Here is a 22,746-nt window from a genome sequence, read left to right as displayed (position 1 = left end):
CTCCTGACTTGACACAAGTATAATAAAAAAATTTCTCATGTAAATAGATACCTAATTGGGAAAAAACATAGAAAGATATTATAACAATTTTCTCTAAACATATAAAGGTCAATTACTATTATTTGGGTTGAGCCAGATACTCTAAACATATAAAGGTCAATTACTATTATTCTTGGGTTGAGCCAGATTTTTCACCCTAACTCGAACTCAAACTTTGAAAAAATCAGTCGAGACCAAAAATCATTGGATTCGGTCAAAATTCCATCCCTAATTCTATATAATGAAATATAGGACAAACACTGAACAAGACAAGACTTCCAATTAAGCAGCATTTTAGTTTTTTTGTGTTGAAATATTGCAACATGTTACCATCTAAAACGGAATTCAACCATAACATGGTTTGACTAGCCACAGCAGTTGCCCTTCTCTTCGATAGGCCGTCCTTCTTTGAACCGTTCCGGTTGTTGCCATGCTAGCAATTGGCTGGTTACCCATTCTGCACAGATTTTGATACAAAATCATACATCAAACTTCATAATTAAGGACATGAAAGTAAAGATTTTTCTTCTGAGGTAAGCAGACCCTATTATAATAAGCAAGCAGTGTGACGAACAATACATCGAAAGCGTAATTGTTCTGAAGAGGATGAGAACCTATTATAGTAAGTGATGATGTATATCTTACCAATACTAAATCAGTAGCAATAGTTAAATAGAACATAGCATTTGGGGGGGGGGGACGGAATGTATGAAAGAGTGAGACTCGTTTTACTTTTGCTTGATTGCTCCAGCCATGGTTAAGAAAGCCAACTCCACATTGATTGCATCTTTAGCACTTGTCTCCAGGAAGGGAATCCCAATTTCATCAGCAAATGCCTGCGGTTCATGGAAGAACATAATTGCGAATTAATCAAATTATGATGCCTGAGCTAAAAACGATCTCATCATTTACTTCATGTTTCAATAATTCACACAATTAGCCATCTCAACCATCAATAATTCACAAGAGGTTTCTAAATGTAAACCAAAATGCGTTGGAATCTCGAAAGAGACTAACACCTTGGTAAAGAACACATTAACTTATTATAAAAGTTCAAACATTGGAATCAAATAACAAAACAAACCTTGGCTGTTTGTGTGTCAACAACCTTGCTTTGAACTAAATCACATTTGTTCCCAACCAGAAGTTTGCACACACTGTCATTAGCATATCTGTCAATCTCGTGTAACCACTGCTGAGACTGTTGAAGCTATCCCCATCAGTAACGTCATAAACAATCTGCGGAAATCCCAATAGACAAAAGAATGCTTAGATACTCACAAGGGTAAAAAAGAATAAAAAACGAAAGTTATAATATCATTTAATGAGAAAAAAAATACATATAATCTTCAATCTGTGTCCTTCAACATTCTAAGAAAACCGTAATTTGAAAATGTAACGAAAATATGGTGACAGAAATGTTTAAGAGAAGCCATGTTAGTATATATCCCAGGGCATTCGGACAGAAAATCTGGATTTATATGCCAGCTAGATGACTAAAAGGAGTTTCAGCAAATGAAGCAGGGAGGCCAGCAAGAGTGTCAAAATAACTGTGATACCTCATGCATTTAAAAAAGTGAATGAACAAAACTAGAGAATCAAAGATACAAGTTCCCAGATTAAAACATTCAACAACATTCATAAAGTCAGAATATCATATCTTGTTCAGTAAGGCACCCCTTCTCTTTAATAACTCGTGAATTAGGTAGTTTTGGCCTTTGAGGCTCACATCACATTTTGCAGGATGAAATAACTGCAGATATTGGCTATATGTTATTATATTGCTAGAGAGACAAAGGATATTAATTAACAAATAATTTGGTGAACAACTTGTTTGAAACACACCCCAATCCCAACCTCGAGGTCTAGTTGGGACAATATTTAGAATCCTCAGATCAATCAGGTCCAGTTTCTTACTATTATCCCATGAGCTCCTCGGTAATAACTGCTTGTAATAGTCCGAAAACGCTCCTGTCCAGCTGTGTCCCACTGAACAAAAAAATAAGAGTAAAGAACCACATGTTTATTGGGCGTCAATTGAAGCATATGGGAAAAAAAAACTTTAGACAAGAGTGATGCATTGCTCTTTGTTACTAATTTTCCCCAACATTAGACGGCCGTGATTTGCCAAGAAAGGAACAGACTGGATGAACAAAATAAAATTTCCGGCATACATTCCTTTTCTGGTGTGTCAAAAGTGAAGCTATTTTAGCTATGCAAGCTATAGCTTCCTAGTAACAGATAGAAAGGATTCCCTTTCTCAACCATTACAAGCCCGTCGATAAAGCAAAAAGATAACAATATAGTATAATCTAAAGCAACAATCTACATTTGTAGTGTATTTCTTTTTCCAATAAAACGAACATTTGACTCAATAATCATGCAATTGTAAACGGCTTTCGTAAATGACACTCAAAACTATATAGACTAAAAATTTATGAATTTTATTTTAGTTTAAAATAAAAATATAAAAAGAAGAAAGGAGGTTAACCGTATTCAAAGAAGCTTTGAGCAGAAGTTGACTTGACAAGAACGAAATTATTGGCTTAAAATGGAAGTTGATTGCGAATGCATTTTAAATTAACTTCAAAAGAATTGCATTATACTTACAATTTGCATCTTGATTATCTTTCCTTCCATCTCCACAGTTCTGATTTTCTAGATATAAACAATCAAATAAATTTTTTGTTTTCACATTTATAGTAAATGAATAAAGGGGAACGATTTCCATTATATATAAAAAAAATTGTTCCAAAGGAAGAAAGAAACTTACAAAATCAACACCGATCGTACTGATGTAACTATCCAGGTAGAATCATCCTGGAAAAATTAAAGAAGAACACATAAAATTCTCGACCTATATTACTTTAAGATTAACAATGAGATCAAGCTCATTAGAAATTCATCTTCTTAAATTACTTTAGGGGAAAAAAACGCAAATGCCAAAACAAGTAAATACAATCAATGAAAATCAGAATTGAAACCAACCAGCAAACAGTAATCTCCATAGATTTGAGATTGGATACGAAAACTAAGATATACAAACATTTACTTACAACAATCATCATCCTCTAATTCTTATCCGCCAGCATCTCTCTCAGCTTAAAATTCTAATCGCTTCATTCTTATTTTTCATCTCCAAACATATCATGTCTTCATGTGAACATTTAAATGAGAAGCACATTTAAATAGATAAATAAGCTAAAGGATATTAAGATTTACAGAGAATCTGAGAAGCAAACAGGATTTCCCGACGGAGGAATCGCCGATGAGAAGAAGCTTGAACAGATAATCGCTAAACAATAAAAAAATGTGAACAGAATATACGACGAGAGGTAATAATACTACAAAATGGAAATTTAATTTGGAGAGGGAAGCAGAGGCTCACTATTCGGTCCTCATGATTGGATCTGAAAAAAACAAAAAGATTTGCAGCAAAAATACAAATGATTGGAACTAGAGAGAGGAAAAAAGTTAGAGACGAAAGTTCAGTGCTTTTGGCAGAGACGGGAAGTTTACGTTTTCACGTCAGCATAAAGTTCTTTGAGCCTTTGGCTGCCTCACACATTTACAATTTTTTGGTATGCTGCAATTTCGAATTTTCTCTCTATTTTTTAAACTAATAAATAAGTTTTTGACACGAACTAATTTACCTTTGATTAAAAGAATGTTTGTTATTTCTAAATATTCTAGATTCGGGCATTAAAAAACCTACGGAGTATTTGAAGTTCATTATTAAATGATTGAGAGTTTTTATAATTTTAATTTGTTAAAATTTAGCTTTTGTATTTAAGAAAATTAAAAGTAAATATAAAGAAAAATACACAAATAATTTTTTTATTAATCTAGAGTGATTAGTGATTACAAGTCGTAATATCTATTTAAAGACACTCAAATGTGATGCAATTGTTGGTCGAACCCAAACACTTAAAGAAACAATCAACCTCTTAATCATTTTGATTGTAAAAATGTTATTTGTTGAGTTTTTAATCGTAAATAGTTATAAACTAATTATTCAATTTAAAAATAATACTCAAATGTAACGCCTCAAATCTCAGGTTAAAAGTTTCGGGTTAACCCGAGATGGTTTAGTCGAGCCCAAGATCTTATAAAAGAGCTAAACTCATTTAGAGTTTGAGTTGGGCTTGGTTTGGGCTCATTTGATATGGAAAATGGGCATTTTAATCTTAGGAGGAAAGGGAAAGGACCAAAAGAACAATTAGGTCAATTTTTGAAACAAAAGCTCAAAACTCATTGATTTGGGTGATCTCACATTTGTTCCTTTTTTTTCACAATCTCCTTTGTCTTATTCTTTTCTACTTCATCATTTCCTTCTTCTCCAAGAGCTAAGAAAAGGTCAAAACTTTGTAGTCTTACAAGCTTTGTTCGGGTTTAAAAGGTAGAATCATCATCTTTATCTTTAGAGCTTTAATTTACGTCTCCAAACACAAGTTTGAGCCATGGTAGCCATATAAGGGCTTTAGTGGGGTTTTATGATCCCAAGGGCTTTTAATTCGTTTTTGGAGGGATTTAGACCTTATGAAATGTTTCAAACCCTCAATGAACTTTAAATCAAGATAGTAATCCATTTTCATGATCCTTGTTTAGTGAAGGAAGTGGGAGAAAGCTCCAAGGCTAAAGGAAATGAGAAATTGACCCTTGGTTTATTTGAAAGAGATCCAGTAGTTAGGACACTAAGGTAACATTCAACTCTTTCATACTATTTGTGAGTCCTTTGAATGTATATAGCTAGAGAGTTTTGAGTTGTGGAGCATAAATGAACATTCATGGTAGATTCTAGTAATTGGTGTATTTAGCATGTTTAAAGACCTATTATGATCCTTTATTACATATAAAACTTTAAGAATGTTTGGGAACCTTAGTAGGCTTGGGGTTACCGAGCAAACTTAGCAAATTTCAATAGGCTAATTTGGTATTGATACTCATAGAGTATCGATACTGAGGGTAAAGTATCAATACTCCTTATAAGAGTATCACTACCGAGGTATTTTTAAAATATCGAAGAAAAAATTGGTATGATACCCTAACTCGGGAGTATTGATATTGATCCAGCAGTATCGATACTACCCACCCTTCTCAACTTGAATAATCTATAATATCGATACCAAGGCCGAGTATCGATATAGTCAAGGAACCCAAGGAACTTGGAGATAAATTGAGGGACTCAATAACATTAAAACACATCGAATAAAACTACAAGTGAGAACCATTGATAATATATAATTACAGCTAGAAATAATATCATTAGGACAACAAAGATTAGCCTCGATTGATGCTCGGTGAAACGTCAGAACACCTAGTTACTCTAGTAATGATGATAGTTTCGTTGTATATAATGTCTGAATATCATAAGCAAGTGCGCGAGGCACTTTGAGACTAACTAGGGCGCGAGGCCCGAACACTCGCGAGGGGTGGGTTAGTCGGGTGTTGTGTCCGATATAGAGATTTCAAACTTCGCCCTAGGTAGACTAGAGGGGTGTGTGTCCAAGAGTGTAACCTTTCGATCACACCATGATGTCTACCTAGAGTAGGGTGTAGTATACGAGTATACTCACTTTCCTTATTTGCACTCGATAGCATAAGCATTCAATGAAAACTTTAGTATGGTTTGTTGTTAGTGTGGTACTAGGCTAGTGAGCTCAGCGTTCAGAATCTGTTTCCGTACGCAGGTCTTTAAGACAGCATTCGAGGAGCCTATCGAGCAACAGACGTTCCAGACAATTCGATCAACAAAGAGCGTCTTGTCTTATTCTAGAGGGTGTGTATTATTTATAGACCTTATTGTACGTGAGTTGTAACTTATTTTAAATACTCAGTTGTATTATTTGATATACATATTTTGGAGCTCCCCGATGTAAACTTTATTTATTTATTTATGTTTGATTTACTTTATTTCGAATGATTTTAATTTAATGATTTATAGGTATTAAAGGAAATTTTTGGTTAGTCACTTTGGTGATCTCATGAACATTCTAATCGGCCGACTTTGTGTCATATCGAATTAGGGTGTTACAAAAATGTTGACATTAAAATTTAAATAATAGATGAAAAAAATTAATAATTTATTATAATAAATTATTTATCAATTTTTATTTTTATTTTAGTGTAATTCCAATGCTAAAAAGTAATTCTGACTATTATAATATTATATTAATTTAATCTCTAAAAATTTGAAACTTCATCTTCTTCAATTCTTTTTTTTATTAAGCTGAGATAATTACAAAGTAATATATATTTAAAATACTCTCACTCATTTGAAAATAAATGCTCAATCACCCTCACAAACGTGATACTTCAACCCGTGACCTCTAGAAAACAACAATGGTCCTTTAACTACTGAGTAATTTAATTCGTGCACATATTCTATTTTAAAATAACACTTAAGTCGGAGAAAATTGTAACACCCATAACTCGTATAATTATACCTATACAGATTTTAGATGTTATCTGAATTTCTAAAACCATTTCTCAATTTTTTTACGTGATTTAAAATTTATTTTCATAAAATGGTAAATGATATTATAAAAATATCATATCATATAAATCATGTTTTGTTGTAACCAATTTAATTCGAAATATTTTTTTATGAATAGTGAACAGTGGGGGAATCGGTTCCCTGTTGGGGGGAATCGGTACCCCATTTACATACTGGAAAAATTTACTTAAAACGGGATTACTGTTCATGCTACAGTAACTTTCAAAAATTTCATATAAATCTCATAAAAATTAACCTTTCATGACTATAACAATTTCAAATTTATTCAACAAAATAAATTTAACATTATCAAATTACATGTCACTATCTAAATCAAATTCCATCATAGATGTCTTACTTTTGTTGAAATATACCTCTCGATGCTTGATGTCGTTCTGAACTTTTTATTCTTATTCTTTGTTTTTTTCCTACGCGTAAAATCATCACACGCTAAGTATAAACTTAGTGAGGCAATTAAAACATTTAACAGTGCAATACAATTCATGCATGATTTTGAATGTTAAAAATCAAATTTCCATAAAATCATTGTACTAATATATCCAATATTTTACCATGATCAAAATAATATAAAATCTCTTACCATTTATCCCATAAGCTCGTAAGCTTATTTTACCAAAAAATTTACCATTTAAATTCCATAAGCTCGTAAGCTTATTTTATCAATATACTTGTCATTATTCATAAGCTCGTAAGCTTATTTGCATACTTACCATTTATTAACCAATAAACCATAACTTATAGCCCATAGTATAACTGTATGAGGAACCCAGTATAGGAGTCAAATATTGCACCGAAGTGCTGAGGTCGGGATTTACCCACCTAGTACACCGTAGTGTTTGTACTGTGTCTTCACTAGACACTAAGGCCTGCACTATGTGCCTTCTCTAGACACTCTAGTGCTACCTAATATTGCAGCTGCTAGACTCTATGGCATGCCATTAATACCACTGATCCTCAATAACTTATTTGGGCATATAATCAATTTTATTTAATCCATCCATGGAAAAGTATATTACCATAATTTGACAATAGTGCAGTTCATACCAAAAAAACATTCATGGTAAAATATCATATTTCCAAAAATCAAAGCATTATAATTTCATCCAATGACATCTCAATATCATGTCAATTTATAAAAATGACATAATAACATGTTGTTATAAACGAGGTCGACTTATCGCAAGTCTTCCCGATGTTGTATAAAAGATCCATATATAATTTCATGCATGTATTGCACTCACCTTGACACTTTATAATTTTCCAAATATTTGTGCCTCACTACTATCCACAATAAACCCACTTGACGTGCTTCAATCGCAAATCAATCATAATCTGTATAATACACAATTTCATAACGATACATATGTCAGTATTGTACTAACATAAACATATCCCAAAATAACTCCATAATATATTTGATACTCATTATCTATCAAAATACTTAATACTTAATACTTAATAATTTCCTTTTAACATTGGAACCAACTTTTCCAATTTACACAAAATAGTACTTCACCATTTTATCACTTAGAATTTCAATACAAAAATTCCAGTATTGAAATTATTATCAACCAAGTACGCAAAGGCATGATTACAATAACACTCCCAACTATTCACCAAACTTTCTAAAATTTTCATATTTTGACAACTTGCACTACCTTTAAAGAATCCATATTCTGTACTGATATACACACTGTAAGTCAATTCCGTTTATTCCTTTAAAAACTAGACTCAAATACGAATCTATCCATATAAAGAACTCCTTCTAATTAATTCTGTACAATTTATGATGAATTTTCAAAGTTGACCAACAGAATCTGTTTTGCAGAATCTGCTGTCCGATTTTTCTGACCTTTCCTTGGTTAAAAATTCATATCTTTTTGTACACATATTGAAATTGATCCCCGTTTGTTTTAAACAAAACTAAATCGACATATGAACACAATATATAAAAATAACCTTCAAATTATTTTTATATAAATTCTGATGAATTTTCAAACCCACTGTCAATCTCAAAATCTAAACTGTTTTCTTAAACCTCATCCTTAAGTTCTTCATCAATCTTACAATCAATTCTTTAAAATCACTAAACTCTTCAAAACCCATAAAACACAAGAGTCAAAATCCCCTTCATCAACTCAAGATGAATTTGAAAATGAAACCCTTAAATTTGGGATCTTTGAACACCAACAAGATTACCATGCAATATTGGTACCAAAAGATAGAGTTTTTCACGTATAACAATTTTCTATTTACAACTTACTCAAAATCCTAAGTAAATTACTTGAAATTTGAGTTGAAAATTTCTCTTACCTTTGAAGAAGCACACGTCTAGCTGGAGAAGAATATAGCAAATTTGGGTGCATTTCATCTTATTTTACTCTATATTCCACTATAAATGAATATAATATTCATTTAATTGGGATATGACCAAATCACCCTTAATGAATCTTCTTAATTACCATAAAACCATGACAACTCATCCTTATCATATTTCAAAGTCAAAGCTGAATTATTTTGACTTTTAAATTCCGAAATTTCCCTTGAATTTTCAAAATTTGTGTTTTAGTCACTAAATTCCACTATTTCGATTAAATCTGAAAAATTGCTCATTTCCAAACAAAATTTATCTGATCAAAAATATTAAAATAATATTTCCAACCATTTATAACATCTTTCAAATTTTTGTAACATTCTAATTTGATCCGAATTACTGATTCCTTATCTGCTTTAACCCTTTCTAGTTTTTCTTTACTAAAATTCCAAATCAAAAAAATATGATTTCTATAAAACTCCACTCTCAAGAGTAAACTATCCATTTAATTAATAAAATTATTTTTAGGAAATTATCACTTAATTCCCTAAACTTTTTCCCAATTTTCTACTTTGACCATCAAACTTTCCAAATTTTCATTTTGGTAATTGTCTAAATTTTTGGGGTATTACAATTCTCCCTTCCTTAAAAAAATCCGTCCTCGAATTTTAAAACTTTATATGAAAACACTAACTCCTTTTTTTTTTAAAGGATTGGACTTTCAATTGTAAATTCGTAACCCTAATTTAGGGTTATACAAATTGGTAAAACATACTTTCGCCTTATGTGAAAACCTCTTCTGCCAACTTTTTGAAATCCGATTTTTCCTCTTTACTTTGGGAATTTTGTAAAGATCGTCCAATTCATTAGATTTTGAACTTGTTCAATTCAATTCTTCAACCTGTTATAAAAATATCTACATATTTTCATATCATCCTCTCTTTCCCAAGTAACGTCCTTGACATTATGATTTTGCTATATCACTTTGACTAGAGAAATCATCTTGTTACGTAGTTCCTTAATTTCTCAAACTAATATCCATATTGGTTCTTTTTCATAAATCAAATCTAGTTGAATCTCAATTTCCTCTGATGCAATGACATGTGAAGGATCTAATCAATACTTTTTAAGCATCAACACATGAAAAATATTGTGTACTTTGTCCAACTCTGGATCTCAATTACCTCCAGAGTTAATGCTAACTGATTAGCCATCAGTCCAACTCTTTTTAATATCTCATAAGATCCTATAAATCTTAGACTTAATTATCCTTTGCGTTTTGGGCGTAAAATATTTTTCTAAGGCGATACCTTAAGAAAAACTTTATCACCTTCATGGAAATTCAATCTTTTTTCACTTCAAGTCTACATAAGACTTTTGCCGATCCAATATCATCTTGAGATTATCTTTACTTCATCCTTAACCTCTTTCAATAAAAATCTGGGTCAACAAAATTTTGATCTTTTAACTCGAACCCACTCAATGGTGTTCGACATTTTCTCCCATATAAAACTTCACACGGAGTTATCTTGATGCTTAATTTAATAATGTCATTGTAGAAAAATTCTACTTAAAGCAAATACTTTTCTTTTCCCATGATTCCTTAGAATCAATCAAACATGCACTCAGCATATCTTCCAATATCTGAATAGTACTTTCTGACTTATCATCCGTCTATGGATGAAAAATCATACTGAAATTCAATCAAGTATCCAAAACTTTATGTAAATATTTCCAAAATCTTAAAGTAAACCATGGATCTCTGTCTGATATAATGGACACTGATACTACTAGTAATCGAACTATTTTCTTGATATACAATTATGTATATTTATCCAATGCATAGTCCATTCACATCGGAATGAAATGTGCCGATTTAATTAACTAGTCACTATCACCCAAATAAAATCCTTTTTAGTTGATGTCAAAAGTAGTCAAGTAACAAAATCTATAGTGACTTTTTACCACTTCCACCCTAGAATAGAAATCAGTTGCAACAATTACGAAAGCACTTTATGCTCAGCTTTTACTTGTTGACATGTCAAACATGTAGCAATAAACTCAGTAATGTTTCTTTTCATACCTAGCCACCAAAATGACTCTTTACATCTTGATACATTTTTTTCCACCTGAATGCATAGTCAGTAGACTATAATTTGCCTCAGAAAGAATATCTTTCTTCAACTCATTATTATGAGGAATACAAATTTTTCCTCGATAAAATAGATATTCATCAGAAGTGACTTCAAAGTCTTTAGTCTCATCTTTTTTTTGTTTCTTTTTTTTCTTATATAATACTTGTTTTAGCTCTTATGCCATTTGTTGAGACAACATGATTAAGAAATTCAACTTCTTATAGCCAAAGCTCACCCTTTAACAATTTAGAATATAACTGTTTATCCTTAAATATTTCAAGCATAATACGAAAAACATCACGCTCTATATTGGTCTTCAAATATACCAGAATTTCATCAATATAGACCACCTCAAATTAATCCAATTAAAATTGAAATACTTGATTCATCAAATCCATGAATGATGCCTGAGCATTTGTCAAACCAAACGGCATTACTACCAACTTGTAGTGCCTATACCGTATTCTGCCTTTTTAAGCTGATCAAACAAGTCATAAATCCTCAAAATAAGATATTTTTCTTGATAGTTACTCTGTTTAACTATCGATAATTTATGCATAATCTCACATATCCTTTTTTTTTTTCACACACGATTTACCCAAGGTAAAATATTCGGTCTAATGCTCCTCCATCTATCAATTCTTGCAATTATTTCTTTCTTCTCTTAACTCAATCTTAATCATTCCATATGAACCCATAAATACAGGATTAATACCTTAATAACCATCAATATTGAATTCCACCTCTCCATCTAGAGGTAACCAGTAATAATAAATCTAAAAAGACTTATAGAAATTCCCAAATTATGGAAATATCATATGATCTTACTTCAGATACTTGAGTATCTATCACCTTAGCTAGAAAAATCTAGACATCCTTTTAAATCATCTTAATCATAACCATTTTCTGATATCAAGTTAGTGTTAATTTCACTTTTTCACAATCATTAAAATTTTTAATTTCTCCGCATTTTCTAAATTAATCGCTTCTTGCGACCATTAACCCAACCTCAATGCAAAGACAACCAACTCATGATCAAAATGATCTAAAACTCATTAATGATAATCCCATAAGATTCACCTTAACATAAGCTCATGAATCTTTATCGAACATTTACTATTTGTCTGACTAACACTTGTATCTCGACCGTGACCTATGGGTCTTTCGCTATAATATCACTTGATATCAAGTAGAATTGGATATTTGTACTTTGGAATTCCTTATTTAATTCTTAAGGAACTTTGTACAACTTATCCAGATCCATAGAAATTATTCTTGAATAATTAAAACATTTTCCATCTCCAATGAAAGTCTCAATGTTCACATAGTTCAATAATAAAACTTAATAATTTGTAGCAATAACTTCATAGCAGTTAATGTTAAAATCACACTAGTAAACAAATTTACTCTTTTTCTTATCATTATGAACTTGACACTTTTCAAGTTCTTGAGAATCCATCTCAATCTATACAATAATTCATTACAGCATGAAATGGTCAGACAACCCATTTTCACATATTTACCTTCACAAGGTAACTCTGTCCAATTTTATGGATTTAATATATATTCTCAATCCAACCCATAACCATTTGATTCACTAATAACTCAACTTTCTTTAAACTTTTATCAGAAATCATATTTACCGCTTACTCAAATTCTGTTATTTAAATCAAAAATGATTTAAACAATTTAATGCTCAACTTAAATATTTCTCACTTATTAAGCTTACCTGGAGAAACCTCAAAATCATCACTAGATTCGAAAATCCTTTGGATCCTTATCCTATTCGACTTTTCTTGTAAGTCGTTCAAACTTTTTTAATCAATTCTTCCAATTCATAGACTTTGTTAAACACTGGGGCATTTCTTCCACAAAATGGAGAAAAATCCCTTATAACATCCTCCACCCTTCTAAGGTGTTTTACATAAGCCATGTCAGTTCCTTTTTGGTCGATTTCAATCTCGACTTTCTTTTCAACTTTTTCGATTTTCTACCTTTATCTTTAATTCCAACATCTGAACATAGTCAGAATCATCATACATTAGTAAAGAATAACTTTACTCCCAATAAGCATCATCACAATATATATACAACTATCAGTAACTTTGACATCCTAGTGGCATGTATACACTTTTAACTCAAACAACCTCGGTTTAGTCTTAGAATCGCTAAACCTGTAGCTCTGATGCCAATAAATGTAACACCCATAACCCGTATAATTATACCTATACAGATTTTAGATGTTATCCGAATTTCTAAAACCATTTCTCAATTTTTTTTACGCGATTTAAAATTTATTTTCTTAAAATGGTAAATGATATTATAAAAATATCATGTCATATAAATAATGTTTCCTTGTAACCAATTTAATTCGAAATATTTTTTTATGAATAGTGAACAGTACCCGTGAACAGTGGGGGAATCGGTTCCCCATTTACATACTGGAAAAATTTGCTTAAGGGTTTATTGTTCATGCTACAGTAACTTTCAAAAATTTCATATAAATCTCATAAAAATTAACCTTTCATCACTATAACAATTTCCAAAATTTATTCAACAAAATAAATTTAACATTATCAAATTACATGCCAATATCTAAATCAAATTCCATCATAGGATGTCTTACTGATGTTGAAATATACCTCTCGATGCTTGATGTCGTTCTGAACTCTTTATTCTTATTCTTTGTTTTTTTCCTACGCGTGAAAATCATCACACGCTAAGTATAAACTTTGTGAGGCAATTAAAACATCTAACAGTGCAATACAATTCATGCATGATTTTGAATGTCAAAAATCAAATTTCCATAAAATCATTTTACTAACATATCCAATATTTTACCATGATCAAAATAATATAAAATCTCTTACCATTTATCCCATAAGCTCGTAAGCTTATTTTACCAAAAATATTTACCATTTAAATTCCATAAGCTCGTAAGCTTATTTTATCAATATACTTGCCATTATTCATAAGCTCGTAAGCTTATTTGCATACTTACCATTTATTAACCAATAAACCATAACTCATAGCCCATAGTATAACTGTATGAGGAGCCCAATATAGGAGTCAAATATTGCACCGAAGTGCTGAGGTCGGGATTTACCCACCTAGTACACCATAGTGTTTGTACTGTGTCTTCACTAGACACTAAGGTCTACACTATGTGCCTTCTCTAGACACTCTAGTGGTACCTAATATTGCAGCTGCTAGACTCTATGGCATGCCATTAATACCATTGATCCTCAATAACTTATTTGGGCATATAATCAATTTTATTTAATCCATCCATGGCAAAGTATATTATCATAATTTAACAATGGGGCAGTTCATACCCAAAAAACATTCATGGGAAAATATCATATTTCCCAAAATCAAAGCATTATAATTTCATCCAATGACATCTCAATGTCATGTCAATTTATAAAAATGACATAATAACATGTTATAAACGAGGTCGACTTATCGCAAGTCTTCCCGATGATGTATAAAACATCCATATATAATTTCATGCATGTATTGCACCCACCTTGACACTTTATAATTTTCCAAATATTTTTTCCTCACTACTTTCCACAATAAACCCACTTGACTTGCTTCAATCACAAATCAATCATAATCTGTATAATTCACAATTTCATAACGATACATATGTTAGTATTGTACTAACATAAACATATCCCAAAATAACTCCATAATATATTTGATACTCATTATCTATCAAAATACTTAATACTTAATACTTAATACTTAATAATTTCCTTTTAACATTGGAACCAACTTTTCCAATTTACACAAAATGGTCCTTCACCATTTTATCACTTAGAATTTCAATACAAAAATTCCAGTATTGAAATTATTATCAACCAAGTACACAAAGGCATAATTACAATAACACTCCCAACAATTCGAAATTTGTATTACAATCACCAAACTTTCTAAAATTTCCATATTCTAACAACTTGCACTACCTTAAAAGAATCAGTATTCTGTACTGATATACACACTGTAAGTCAATTCAGTTTATTCCATTAAAAACTAGACTCGAATAAAAATCTATCCATATAAATAACTCCTTCTAATTCATTCTGTACAATTTATGATGAATTTTCAAAGTTGATTAACATAATCTGTTTTGCAGAATCTGCTGTCTGATTTTTCTGACATTTCCTTGGTTAAAAATTCATATATTTTTGTACACACCTTGAAATTGATCCCCGTTTGTTTTAAACAAAACTAGATCGACATATGAACACAATATATAAAAATAACCTCCAAATATTTTTTATATAAATTCTGGTGAATTTTCAAACCCACTGTCAATCTCAAAATCTAAACTGTTTTCTTAAACCTCATCCTTAAGTTCTTCATCAATCTTACAATCAATTCTTTAAAATCACTAAACTCTTCAAAACCCATAAAACACAAGAGTCAAAATCCCCTTCATCAACTCAAGATGAATTTGAAAATGAAACCCTTAAATTTGGGATCTTTGAACACCAACAAGATTACCATGCAATATTGGTACCAAAAGATAGAGTTTTTCACGTATAATAATTTTCTATTTACAACTTACTCAAAATCCTAAGTAAATTACTTGAAATTTGAGTTGAAAATTTCGCTTACCTTTGAAGAAGCACACGTCTAGCTGGAGAAGAAGATAACAAATTTAGGTGCATTTCATCTTATTTTACTCTATATTCCACTATAAATGAATATAATATTCATTTAATTGGGATATGACCAAATCACCCTTAATGAATCTTCTTAATTACCATAAAACCATAAAAACTCATCCTTATCATATTTCAAAGTCAAAGCTGAATTATTTTGACTTTTAAATTCTGAAATTTCCCTTGAATTTTCAAAATTTGCGTTTTAGTCACTAAATTCCACTGTTTCGATTAAATCTGAAAAATTGCACATTTCCAAACAAAATTTCTCTGATCAAAAATATTAAAATAATATTTCCAACCATTTATAACATCCTTCAAATTTTTGTGACATTCCAATTCGATCTGAATTACCGATTCCTTATCGGCTTTAACCCTTTCTAGTTTTTCTGTACTAAAATTTCAAATCCAAAAATATGATTCCTATAAAACTCCACTCTCAAGAGTAAACTATCCATTTATGGAATAAAATTATTTTTAGGAAATTATCACTTAATTCCCTAATCTTTTTTCCAATTTTCTACTTTGACCGTCAAACTTTCCAAATTTTCATTTTGGTCATTGTATAAATTTTTGGGGTATTACAAAAATAATTGATTTAGAATCATTTTCAACTTTTCTTCATCTCTTTCTTTTGTACTTTTAGAAAGTTTAGAGTAAAGGGTTTAAATTGATATATCTTCTCCAATATTTCTTGTGTTTTTGTAATTTGAGTTGAAAAATATTGGACTTATATTATATATATTTATTTGTTAAAATTCAAGCATACAAGGTCAATTTCTAAGGATTATAATGCTTCGTTTATAAATTAAAAAAATGACTGAGAAAATTACAAACAAATATCATCAAAGTAATATTTTGGGTGAAGGTTGGGATGAAACTAAGATATCAATTTAAATGGACATGTAACTATAATAAAAAAAATAGGGAAGAACAAAATCAAAATATTTAAATAAACTTTATTTATTTATATTTTAATAATAAAATATTGGAAATAATGTCCCTTAAGATGAAACATATCTTTGTCCCTTAATATTTAAATAAACTTTATTTATTTATATTTTAATAACTTCACTTACAGGGACTGTGGAAATAATTTAAAAATATTATATTTGCACAAAAATCCCTCGGTTATAAATACCCAAAAACCCAAAAAAAATCATTTTAAACTAAACAAAAAAAAAACCCAAAATCCTCTCAAACACTCTCCCCTCTCCTCAATCGGCCCCGATAGCCGACCGTCGCCAATGGTCGGGCAAACCCGAAACACTCTTCTCACCCCAAGACCCTAAATCCAAACCCTACAATAAAATAAAACCCCCTCAACATATATCTAGGCTATAAGGTCTCAATGTTTTATACCTTTCTCGGCGTACTTTCTAACTTCCGAGGTTTTTTCCTCTTCGACAACACTCTCATGTGTTCTCGCCGACCCTTGATGAGGCAAAGCCTTGCCTTTTGGTTTCAGTTTTGAGCATTTATGGTTTTGTTTTTTCTATGTTTTTGGTTTGGTTGCTTTCTGTTTTAGCCGATTGTTGCTTGTGTTTGGAGGTTTTTTTATTTTCTTTTGCTCGATGTTGCTATATGTTGTTTCGCTTCTCTCAGTATTGTGATGGTTGTTGTATGTTGGCTCCGATGATGCCTCATTTTCTCAGTGTTCATCGGGGTATTTATAACCCCCTTGTTGAAGTTTTTTTCAGTGATTTTGGGGTTGCGGGTTATTGCTTGTCCGGTTAAACATAATGGGTCAATCCCGATTTAGCAGGGATTTTTTTGCATAGCTGATTTTTTGGTTTGGCGTTGGTTGCTTCGTGATTCATGCTGGAAAATAGGGGATGTTCTATTTGGGTGCCGAAATGGCCAGTTTAGCACTGACGCGTGGTCTCACACGCCCGTTGATGACCCTCTTGCAGTGCCCTTTCACATTGTGTGAAAACCCTAGTTTGATTGGGTTGGGTCAGGACTGGTTTGACTCCCTTGGACTATTTTGGATCCTAAAAAAGAAAAAAGAACAAAATAAATGAATAAATAAAATGAAAATTACATATATTTTAGAAAATGTTTTCAAAATTATATATATATATATATATTCAAAAATGTTTTCTAAATTATATATTATATATTTTTTCAAAACGTTTTCAAAATGTTTTTTCAAAACTATAGATTATATATGTTTTTAAAAATTGTTTTTAAAACTATATAATATATATTTTCAAAAATTATTTTCAAAACTATATAATATATATATTCAAATATTGTTTTCGAAACTATATAATATGTTTTCAAAAATGTGTTTTCAAAATTATGTAATATATGTTTTTAAATCGTATTTTCAAAACCATATTATATATTTTTCAAAAACTGATTTTTAACTATATATTATATATTTTCAATAACCGTTTTCTAAAAACTATATGTTATACGTTTTTTTGAAAATGTTTTCAAAAACTATACTATATTATTATATATTTAAAAAAACTCCAGACAAAAATGAGTGTTCTACAGCTGCCCCTCTTTGTCCTTTTTCGTGTAACAAAAAATAAGACAAAGATAAAAGGACACAAATTTTCGTTCGGTATAAAGGGGTCCCTGAGTCTAATATCCTCCCTTGTGGAGTTAAAAATTGACTCTGATATTGCAATTAGGAATAACTCTCTGTTAAATTGAGTTGTGGATGATTTCTCCGTCGCGAAGTTGAGTCAGTCTTGAAATGATATCTTTTTTCTTGAAATTGAAGTCGTAGTTCAGAATTTGAATCGGAAGGTAGCTTATTGTTGCCAAATCGTAGTCAACATTGGTCTTCTTCTCAGTTTAAAGACCTCAGTTTGAAAATTCAACCGAAAAATGGTTCCACAATGCTACCATGTGGTTGATATGCACTCGAACTGAATGAAATCGAACTCGAAGGTTTTTGTTGACAGCTAGCCCTTCTCGCCTTGAGCTATGCTGTAAATTTGATTGGGATATAGTTCATTGTTTCTAAATCGCAGCCAACCCAGGTCTCCTTTTTGACTTAAAGACCTCGGTTTGAGCTTTAACCGGAAAGTAGTTTCTCACTGCTACTATGCGGTTGATATGTCATCCGGCTGAATGAAATCAAACTCAAAAGTTTTTGTCGACAAATAAGCCTTTCTCGTCTTGAGCTATGCTGTAATAGGTTGGGGGAAACCCCTATTGTTGTAGATGACCCATTTGCTGTGAAACTAAGTCAATCCATTTGGGCATGATATCATCTTCGTGAAGTTGAAATCGTAGATAACTCATTCTCTGTGAAGTTGAGCTTTGAATTGGTTGTGAAGTTGAAATCGCTTCAATTTTAATATATCTTTCGTTGTGAAGTTGAAAATTAACTCAAAAGTCCTCGTTGACAGATATCCCATCTCACCTTGAGCTATGTTGTAAATGGTTCCTTTAAATGAAGAATAGCTCCCCTTTGTGGGTCTAAGCCGGTAATAATTCCTTAGATGACTTTCCTTCACGGGAAAGCCAAGTGGTATATTCTAGCAGTCGAATATCATCCTTCGTGGAGTTGAAATCTGGCTTGAAAATATTAACTAAAAACTAGCCACTCATTGTTGAGTTAAGATGAACTGAATCCGTTCTGAATTGGCTCTTGAATCCGTTTGAATTTGATTCTAAGATCTTTCGATCTTTCAATAGGTCAAGTTGGTTTTGTAGCTCCCTACTGTTGAGTTAAGCAACCACCATCGATCTTTTTTTAAGGTGCTTTTGAATCGAGTATATTTCGTCTTGAAGTTGAAACTTGACTCTAAAGCTGCAAAACATTATGTATCAAAAAATGATAAATGTGATGCTCTTAAGTATGTCTAAAATGTATACAACATGAATTAGCTCTTGTTTTATCTCCTGGATGGAGCCTCATTATTGTTTGATGGTATTGTCCTTGGAATCGATCATGCTACATTTTATTCTCGGGTTGTTGACAATATCACAAGAGAGTGTTACAAATTCTATATGATCACTCGGACTATTTGTTTTCAAGAATGTGAAATGCTCCAGTATTCTGACATTATTTATTCTTTCTTCAATAGAGGCAAAATGAGCCTCACTGGCTTCAAGGACCTTTTACATTTGAGATTGTCCTGTTTGAAAATGTTTTTCTCCTTTCTTTTTATTTTAGGAAAAAAGATTTTATAAAGTACCTTGGTAAATTTGATGCTAAAAGTGATGAAGGAATTTTTATGGGTTATTCCTTAAATTCTAAAGCTTATCGAGTATTTAATAAAACAACTTTAGTTGTAGAAGAGTCTATACATGTTGTTTTCGATGATAATCCCCTTTCGAGGAAGGATTCTTGTGTGAATGATGATGTAGGTGTTATAAATACAAATGACGTTAGACATGACGTTGGAGAACCATCATTAAAGAAATAAACGAAAAATGAGGAAACTCATGATCCTCTTGAGAATCCAACCATTGAAGAAAGGGAAGTATCTTATCCAAGAGAATACAACTATGTCAAGGATGGTGAAATTATAGGTGATCCATCCAAAGGGGTAACAACTCGATCTTCTCTTAGAAATATTTTGTAATTATGTTGAATTTATCTCATGCATAGAGCCTAAGAATATTAAAGAAGCATTAAATGATGAACATTGGATTATGGCTATGCAAGAAGAGTTAAATCAATTTGAGAGAAGTAAAGTATGGACATTAGTTGAAAGGCCTAGTAATAAATCTACTGTAGGTACTAGATGGGTATTTAGGAATAAGCTTGATGAGAGTGGTAATATAGTGAGACACAAGGCTAGACTTGTTGTTCAAGGGTATACTTAAGAAGAGGGCATAGACTATGATGAAACATACGCTCCCGTAGCTAGGATGGAAGCAATTAAAATGTTATTAGCATTTGCATGTTTTCATGAATTTAAATTATATCAAATGGATGTTAAAAGTACATTTTTAAATGGTTTTATAAAAGAAGAAGTGTATGTGGAACAACCTCCAGGTTTTGAAGATTCTAAATTTTTGGATCATGTTCTTAAATTGACAAAAGCACTTTATGGTTTAAAATAAGCTCCTAGAGCTTGGTATGAAAGATTGTCAAACGTTTTAATTGAAAAAGGTTTTTCAAAAGGGAAGGTTGACACTACATTGTTTTTAAAGCATAAAGGTAAAGATTAGTAGTTCAAATTTATGTTGATGATATAATTTGGTTCTACTAATGATGTTCTTTGCCAAGAATTTTCCAAGCTAATGCAAAGTGAATTCGAAATGAGCATGATGGGGGAGCTCTCATTTTTCTTGGGACTCCAAATCAAGCAAAGAAAAGATGGCATCTTCATCAATCAAGCTAAGTACGTCAAAGATATGCTCAAGAAGTTTGGACTGGAAAATGGCAAACCTCATGACACTCCAATGAGCTCTTCAACAAAGCTTGACTTAGATGAAGGAGGTAAATGTGTAGATTTTAAATTATATAGGTCAATGATTGGATCTCTACTTTATCTAACTGTAAGTAGACCGGACATTATGTTTAGTGTATGCTTATGTGCTAGATTTCAATCATGCCCTAAGGAATCACATTTACTAGCTGTTAAGAGAATCTTTAGATACCTTAAGGACACTCCTAGTTTAGGACTTTGGTATCCTAGAGACTCTAGCTTTAGCTTGCATGCTTTTTATGATGCGGATTATGGAGGATGAAAATTAGATAGGAAAAGCACCTCCGGTACTTGCCAATTCCTTGGAAATATGTTGATTTCTTGGTTTTCAAAGAAATAAAATTGTGTTGCATTATCTACCACTGAAGCCGAATACATTTTAGCTGGTAGTTGTTGTGCACAAGTTTTATGGATGAAACAACAACTTTTTGATTATGGAATTGAAGTTGGTACCATTCCTATCAAGTGTGAAAATACTAGTGCTATTTGTCTCACTAAAAATACCATCCAACACTCTAGAACTAAGCACATTGAAATAAGACATCACTTCATTAGAGACCATGTCACTAAGGAAGATGTAGTTCTAGAATTTGTTGATACTTTGCACCAATCAGCGGATATATTTACAAAACCTTTAGACAAAGAAAGATTTTGGACACTTAGGAGAGAATTAGGTTTAATCAACCTATCTTCACTTAGTGTTTAAAATAATTTTAGCACTTTTAAGACTAAATGAAAAATGCTAATTTTTAATTGCATTCATTGCTATTAGTTAGGGGAGTTTATGATTCTTGATGAAAAATTAATTTTATGTTCAAATATAGTTTAAAGAATAACTTGATTATTTGAACATGATTAATTTTCAATATATGAGTTGTTAATACCACTAGAGAAAATTAATTTAGCATTTTATGTGTTTAAAATCGGATTTTAGCATTTTGGTGCAGAGGGAATCGATACCCCCATGAGGGAACCGATTCCCCCTTTGAAGGGGAACCGATTCCCCCCACAGGGGAATCGATACCCCCCTGGGGTTCTGGATTTTAACACGGGCAGAACCCTTAAATCCTCAAAACCTTCTCTTCTTCTTCTTCCGCCGTTTCTCCTCTTTAACCTCTCAAATCTCCATTTTTACCTCAAATCATCGGTTTTAATTGGAATTCACTTCAAATATCATCTTCTAAACTTGCTATCATCATTAAAATCGTGCAAACAACATCAAAATCCACTCAATCTCATCCTTCAATGTAAAATTTTCTAAACTCTCTATTTCATCAATTTATGAACATAGAACTAGTTTTAATTAGTTCTAGGTTGAACTTTAGATCGGGCATTAATTGTTTAGTGATTAGAAACTAGATATTACAACTAATTTCATCAAAAACACAAGAATTTTCCAAAATATTTAAAATTTTCGAAATAAAAAAAAATTGCTTTTCAAATTATTGTGTTTTGATTGAATTATGTTGTTGTTATGAAAACTATACATATATTGTTTCTCAAAATCTTATTTTTAAAATAGTTTTCAAAAACTTTGCCCATTAGAATTGAATTAGAGAACCTTGAAATATTGAGGACTCAATTGAGTTTTGGGATTAATTGAATTGCATACATGTGTTTTCTAAATTGCAGGTTATCTATCTTATTCCAATTTCCTAAACCA

At 31.3% G+C, this 22,746-nt stretch overlaps 1 pseudogene; it reads right to left on the bottom strand.

Annotated features, from left to right (window-relative positions):
* Positions 1-300: 300 nt before the first annotated feature.
* LOC120123218 lies at positions 301-3,552 on the bottom strand (annotated as a pseudogene).
* Between the last annotated feature and the right edge of the window lie 19,194 nt (positions 3,553-22,746).

Source organism: Hibiscus syriacus, unplaced genomic scaffold (genome assembly GCF_006381635.1).
Source record: "Hibiscus syriacus cultivar Baekdansim isolate YM2019G1 unplaced genomic scaffold, ASM638163v2 tig00110391_pilon, whole genome shotgun sequence".
Classification (NCBI taxonomy): Eukaryota; Viridiplantae; Streptophyta; class Magnoliopsida; order Malvales; family Malvaceae; genus Hibiscus; species Hibiscus syriacus.
Note: the sequence above shows the minus strand (reverse complement) of the source record. Positions and strands in the feature narration are given on the sequence as shown.